This window comes from Austrofundulus limnaeus, unplaced genomic scaffold (assembly GCF_001266775.1).
Source record: "Austrofundulus limnaeus strain Quisiro unplaced genomic scaffold, Austrofundulus_limnaeus-1.0 Scaffold38, whole genome shotgun sequence".
Lineage (NCBI taxonomy): Eukaryota > Metazoa > Chordata > Actinopteri > Cyprinodontiformes > Rivulidae > Austrofundulus > Austrofundulus limnaeus.
Genome location: NW_013952440.1, coordinates 1,319,361 through 1,325,787, shown reverse-complemented (window position 1 = coordinate 1,325,787; position 6,427 = coordinate 1,319,361).

Genomic DNA, 6,427 nt, shown 5'->3' with positions numbered 1-6,427 from the left:
CACACACACACACACACACACACACACACACACACACACACACTCAAACATTAGTGAACATCTTGTATGAACATTACAAAAACGATCCAGAGTTTGCTGAAAAAGTGAAAAAGAAATAAAGGTGCATTTGCTGAGATACGGGTGATATGCTAACGAACTGGATAAGTTGTCAGGATGAAACTGAAATCTTTTTTTTTTTTTTTGATGGATGAAACTGAAATCTTAGTATATAACCAGTTTGCAAACTTGGTTCTGTTCAGTTAAAGAATTGGGATGATTTGTAGTTTCCTGTATTTGGACCCTTTCTGGGAAGAAAAGGTTTGAAATGGTGAAGCAACGTCAGTTGAAAGTTCAGGATGGGGAGAAATACAAAAACAACTTGTTGTCAGCARCGATCCGTCACACTTACTGACAGTTACAGTATGCAACACTGATAAAAACAACTGGAGGAAGCAAAGCTGCATGTGCACATCGTTTGATTAAATATGCTTTAAAAAAAGCCCAACAAAAAGAAACCCCAGTGCCTCAAACTGGAAACATTAATTGCACATTCTTGACTTCTAAAAGCACAAATTTTACAAATAAAATCAAGCAGAAACTATAAAAAAAACCCTCTGATTTATTTATATGTGCAAGTTTATCTTCGTGCATGAGCAGAAACTGTAATACAACTCTTCTGTAACCGTGTCAGCTGAAATGTTTGGGTTTCTGAGAAAAGGAAAGTAAAAGTAGCTATTTAATCTGCCATTACACCCTAGCAACACATGATGTAATGCAGCCTTTGGAAATCTCTGATTGGCTCGCTCTCTCCTCGACTCCAGGGCAAAAGCAACAGATCAGTGGAGTTCAAAACGTATTTTGCTCCTATTTTTAGCTGCCACATTGTTTTAGTTTAGTGTTTTTATTATTATTTTTAGATGTATTGGAAAAGCAAAGGAGGCCTGATCAGCTTTAAAAGTGTCATTTTGATATTGCTTCTGTAACATGATTTTTTTTTTCAAAATTATCTCTCTGTAAGACAAGTTAAATAAATAAAATGTTTCCTGAGTTGATGTTGCCATGCACATGTGCAAGGCATTAATGAATACATTGCTCTGAATGTACTATTTTTTTTTTTGGACTTTGAGCACACTTATCTCTGTTTGGATCTCTGCAATATGATTGTGAAATTTGCGTCAACACAACAGTGCCACCTCTTATTAGTCTCCAGTGTTTTTTTTTTATATTTTTGGCATGTTGCCACATTGACTGACTTGCAGCATTTACACTGTCACTGTTCATGCAAACCTTTGTTTAGTCAAGCAGCAGTTGGCAGGACTTGTGTAGGGGAGACCGGGGACAGTAGCAACAAGGGACGATTGCAACACGTCATTTTTCTCCAAACACAAACAAGCTAGAGTGATGACACTCACACTGTACATGCTCAGATGACCCACCTTGCAAAGAAAAAGTAAGCAGTTTCAAAACTGCTCCAAGATTCGTATGGAAAAAAAAAACTGTTTTAGAGGTACCAAAGTATTTATTTTTTTGCCCAGCTTTATTTTTGTTATACTGTTGTCACTGTTTTTGTGATCATGCTCAAACTTATATGGTTTAAACAAGTGATATGTTGACTTTTAACTAATATAGTTAACATGTCTCCAGATCAGCTTATTTAGCTAACACATGAGGTTTCATCATGGATGACAGCTGACAACTGTCCCCATATGATAAATCCACATAAAAACAGAGCACATATAGATGATATTAAGATGTTGAAATTAAGTTTACACTTAAAAGGGTATTGGGTATTCATGACAATTTTATAGTTTAAAACATAAAAGTGTTTAAGATACATTTTCTGCACTTGTTGTTTTCAACAATGGTTTTAAAATCCCAGTTTCTTTCAATGTAAATTTTGCATGATGTGGGTGTACAGTGACAACAGGCAAAAAAAAAAGTTAATCGCCTCACAAATTGTGCTTTTATCCTCGTCTCAAAAAGCCAACTGTATTTTATATCATTTAGAGTCTTTGACATCTGTATATAAGGTCTACTCATCAAGGCAAATCTATATTCGCCATTTGATCAAAAAGAATAAATAAATAACACCGTAATATCATTATAACTTACAGTTTTTATTAATTTAGCAATAATATAAATATAAAAATAATAAAACTTTTATTTACAGTGAAATACACTGTATTAATAATATGTTGCAACCACTTCCAAACAATAAATGCAAATTGTGAAGAACGTACATGCTTTAATCATCTATAAATGGTTTTGACTATTAAAAGACAGATGTAAATTTATTGTATAAAAATTTGGTTTTTCTACTTCAAACCATCTCCGAGTAACAGAGTCATATGCAAAGAGTGTTGCAACTGTCCCCGGTCTCCTCTACTTAGTAATACTTTGTCCTGGTGGGTTGGCAGAAGGTGCTGTTAAAWAGTAGGCATTTAAAAGTGAAGCGTCTCTAATTATCTGTCTGAAGGCAAAARGGCAGGAAGTCCTTTGCAATATTCRTTCATTGCACAGTGGAATGTGTTGAGAWCAGAAGAACATAAAAATGATTCAATCCCAATTCCAGTGAAGCCTGGATGTTCTGTAAAACATAAAAATAGAACACGAGGATGTGCAAATCCTTTTCAACTTATTTTCAATTGACCTCACTACAATGACAAGATGTTTAATGTTCAAATGGATGAACTTTACTGTTTTTTTGAAAATATTTACTCATTTTGAATTTGATGCCTGCAACATGTTCCAAAAAGGTTGGGATCGACTTTTCTTTTAACAACACTCAGTAAGCATTTGGGAACTGAGGACACTAATTGTTGAAGCTTTGTAGGTAAAATTCTTTCCCATTCTTGCTTAATGTACAACTTCAGCTGCTCAACAGTCAGAGGGCTTTGTTGTCGTATTTTGTGCTTTATAATGCGACACATATTTTCAATGGGAGACAGGTCTGGACTGCAGGCAAGCCAGTCTAGTACCTGCACTCTTTTTACTACGAATCCACTCTGTTGTAACACGTGCAGAATGTGGCTTGGCTTTGTCTTGCTGATATAAGCAGGATGTCCCAGAAAAAGACGTGGCTTGAATGGCAACATCTGTTGCTCCAAACCCTGTATGAAGCTTTCAGCATTAATGGTGCCTTCGCAGATGTGCAYGTTACCCATGCCATGGGCACTAATACACCCYCATAYCATCAGAGAGGCTGGCTGTTGAACTTTGTGCTGAYAACAATCCAGACAGTCCTTTCCTCTTTGGCCCTGCGCATGATGTGCGTGAATCCCAAAACTTATTTGAAATATGGACTCAACAGAAGGAAGTTTTYAGACTGATGAACTGAATTTTAGATACAATCTTATATTTTATCATTTGTGATTGGATGCAGTTATTTACTTTAATACTGTAAGAGGACCAGTATGTCTCTACTTAATATGTCCCCATCAGCAGCGTACAAATAACTGCTTTACGATGTACTAATGCTGATGTAAGAGGAACCACCCCCCAGGGGTGCGACCAGGGTGTTTTATAAATATTATAGTTTTGGAAGGACACATAGCTTAGACTGTATGCAGAAGCAAAGATAAAAGCTGTTTTGTTTTGATTAGTCTCAGTGCCACAGACACRGGCTCTGAGGATGAAATGGAGTTTTTAGATCTGGAAACAAACAGGAACGGAGACCTGGATTTGGGTATCCTGCTCATTATTTAGTCTTCCAATTTTGAACATTTTCTAACACAGTTGTTCACAAAGTGGTGAACCTCTCCCCATCCTTCCTTGTGAACAACTGAAACTTTTTGGGATGCTCCCGTCATACCAAACCATGACACTCACCTGTTTCCAATTAACCTGTTCACCYGTGGAATGCTCCAAACTCGTTTTTAAGCGTTCCTCAAATTTCCCAGTCTTTTGTCTTAGCATTTTTTTTTGGAACGTGTTGCGGGCATTAAATTCAAAATGAATGGGTGTTTGCAAAATACCAATAAAGTTTATTCGTTTGAACATCAATTATCTTGTCTTTGTAGTGTTTAACTAAAATGATTTTCAAATCACCGTATTCTATTTTTATTTATGTTTTCCACAACTTCATTGGTTGTGAATCAAAATGATTATCCTATGGAGGTCTGGTTTTGGAATCATGCTCAAAATAAAATTGGACAATCACATTACAGGCTGATCAGTGGAAATTCCTCCAGACCAGTTACAGTGAGGCTCAGCAGTGTGTGTAGCTTCCACAGGCCTGACCTCCTAACATCCTGCCTTCATCRTGCAAGAACTGCTGACAGCAACATGAGGCCTGCCTCGCCACGCGTCACAAGGAACTCAGGTCCCACTGCACCAGAATACGGTTTCACAATGGGTCTGAGGATCTCATCCTGGTACCTCATGGCGGTGAGAGATCTAAGGCCACTGAACAAACTACTCTACATTATRGACAATACGTTCCCTCCCCTTCATGACACCCTACAAAGGCAGCGAAGCTTCTTTTCTGGTTTTCTGTTTTATTCTATTCATTGAAATGACCTTTTACAATGACAGGAACATGTAAACTCACTGGAAACGGTGTCTGTGGTAAACACATTTACATTCTGAAACCTTTTTTTTTTTCATAATATGTATTGCACTCGTTGAGCTTTGTCACTGACTACACATAGTGGGTCTGTTTTTAAAAGCAGCATCACTCACCCACACAGAAATGTATCACCATGTTTGCATCATTACTTTCATGTATAAAAACAGCTTCTGCTTTAAATAAAAAATAAAAAAAAACTTGTGACGTTCCTGGAATTACACGTTTTACTTTGAAATAAATAAAATCATGAAATGAAAGTGACATCTGCGTCATAACTTTGGATTTTTAACTGAAAAGGAAATAAGCTCTAATTGTTGCTAGTAGTTACTGTTCACAATTGAGCTTGCATTTAAGTGTCCAAAACAAGACAAAAAAAAAAAAAAGGAAACGAAACTTCTCTATAATACTTTAGAATTTGGAAGAAGAGGATGTCTGAGGAGAACTTACAGTAAGGACAAGCAGAAACAAAGAACTGTCCACACACAACCAAAAACATTAGTATCAAAGTGTTGTTTTTTTCAGGGGGGTTGGTTAATGATTTGCTTGTGTTTTGGGAGTAAATTCAACACTACATTCCCATAGTGTGTTGACAGAAATGTTCCGGATCATTGCTCCCAGATAATATTTTTCTGTCTGGTTTGGGTGAATGAAGGATGATGATGAAGAACTTCTTTACAAAAAAATCCACTTAATCTTAGCTTAAACCAGTTTCGCATGTTTGCCAGACTGTCTATAACGGAACCCTGATGGTRTCAACTAGAACTTGATACGTACCAGTTTGCCCGAGTCATGGTTTCAATTCATTGGTGGACAGTAAAATGGCAAGTGGCAGGTTTGAATGGAAGTCTTATTGTGAATTTTAGCACACTACGCCACACTAACTGGTGTAGATGGCACATTAAATGAAAGTATGTCTTGTTTCTTGTGTTCATATTCTGGTAAAATATTAATTATTACTATATTTTCATATTAACCAAAACTGTGTCCTGTTTTTAAGTCTCAGCTGAACGATTGTGAATTTTGAAACAGATGTTTAATTAACAGTATCAGTAATTAAAAGTTGGTATCAGCTGTGGTGATTCAGGGAGTGGCACCAGGTGAGAATGACTGGGCACAAGCTGTGGTGAGTTTCTCATCAGCCTTCTAGCGTGCCGAGGCCTTGAAGGGAAAAGACGAAGGAAGAAAYTAGGAGGACTTTCTGAGTTGTTATGAGTTGTCCAGTGTGCCCCACTTTCTCAGTGACTGCTGAAGAAAATGGTTGGATGCTTGAATGGRTTGTGTAAAACTGCTGGCGGCGAGTGTATAAAAGCAACAACACACTTTGCAAAWGACGCTATGCGTGTTCCAGTGTGCTGAGGATGACTTTCAGCTACTACCACACCCTAATTTCAGCTCAAAATGTGTAAAATGGGCCCAGTCATAGCCATTTTTGTGTTTGATAAGGTTGATAAGCCTTAGTGGCCATCTTTAATCGTAGCTGTATGTGTATATGTCATTTTCTGAGAAATTCATAAAAAATACCCAGTGATTGAGACTCAAATTGGTTATTATTAAAGTTTTAGGCAAAAGCATTTATTTAGTGCTCCAACTATGTTATGAATGACTCTCAATTACTACAATGAATTTTGTCTCTAATTTAAGAATTGAGTTGTGGGATACATGTGTTGGCTTTGGTGGCTGTTTTGAGTGGGGCCGACTCCTAAAGGTAATGTGTACAACTTGTGATTACTTTCAGAGAGTTTAATTAAAATGTGTCCAATGGGCTATGGGATATTTTGCTGAAAAAAAAACAGACAAATGAACACAAGGGCAAAAACGTTCCTGCCTTTAGCTTCAAGCAAAATATAAATGGATAAAGAA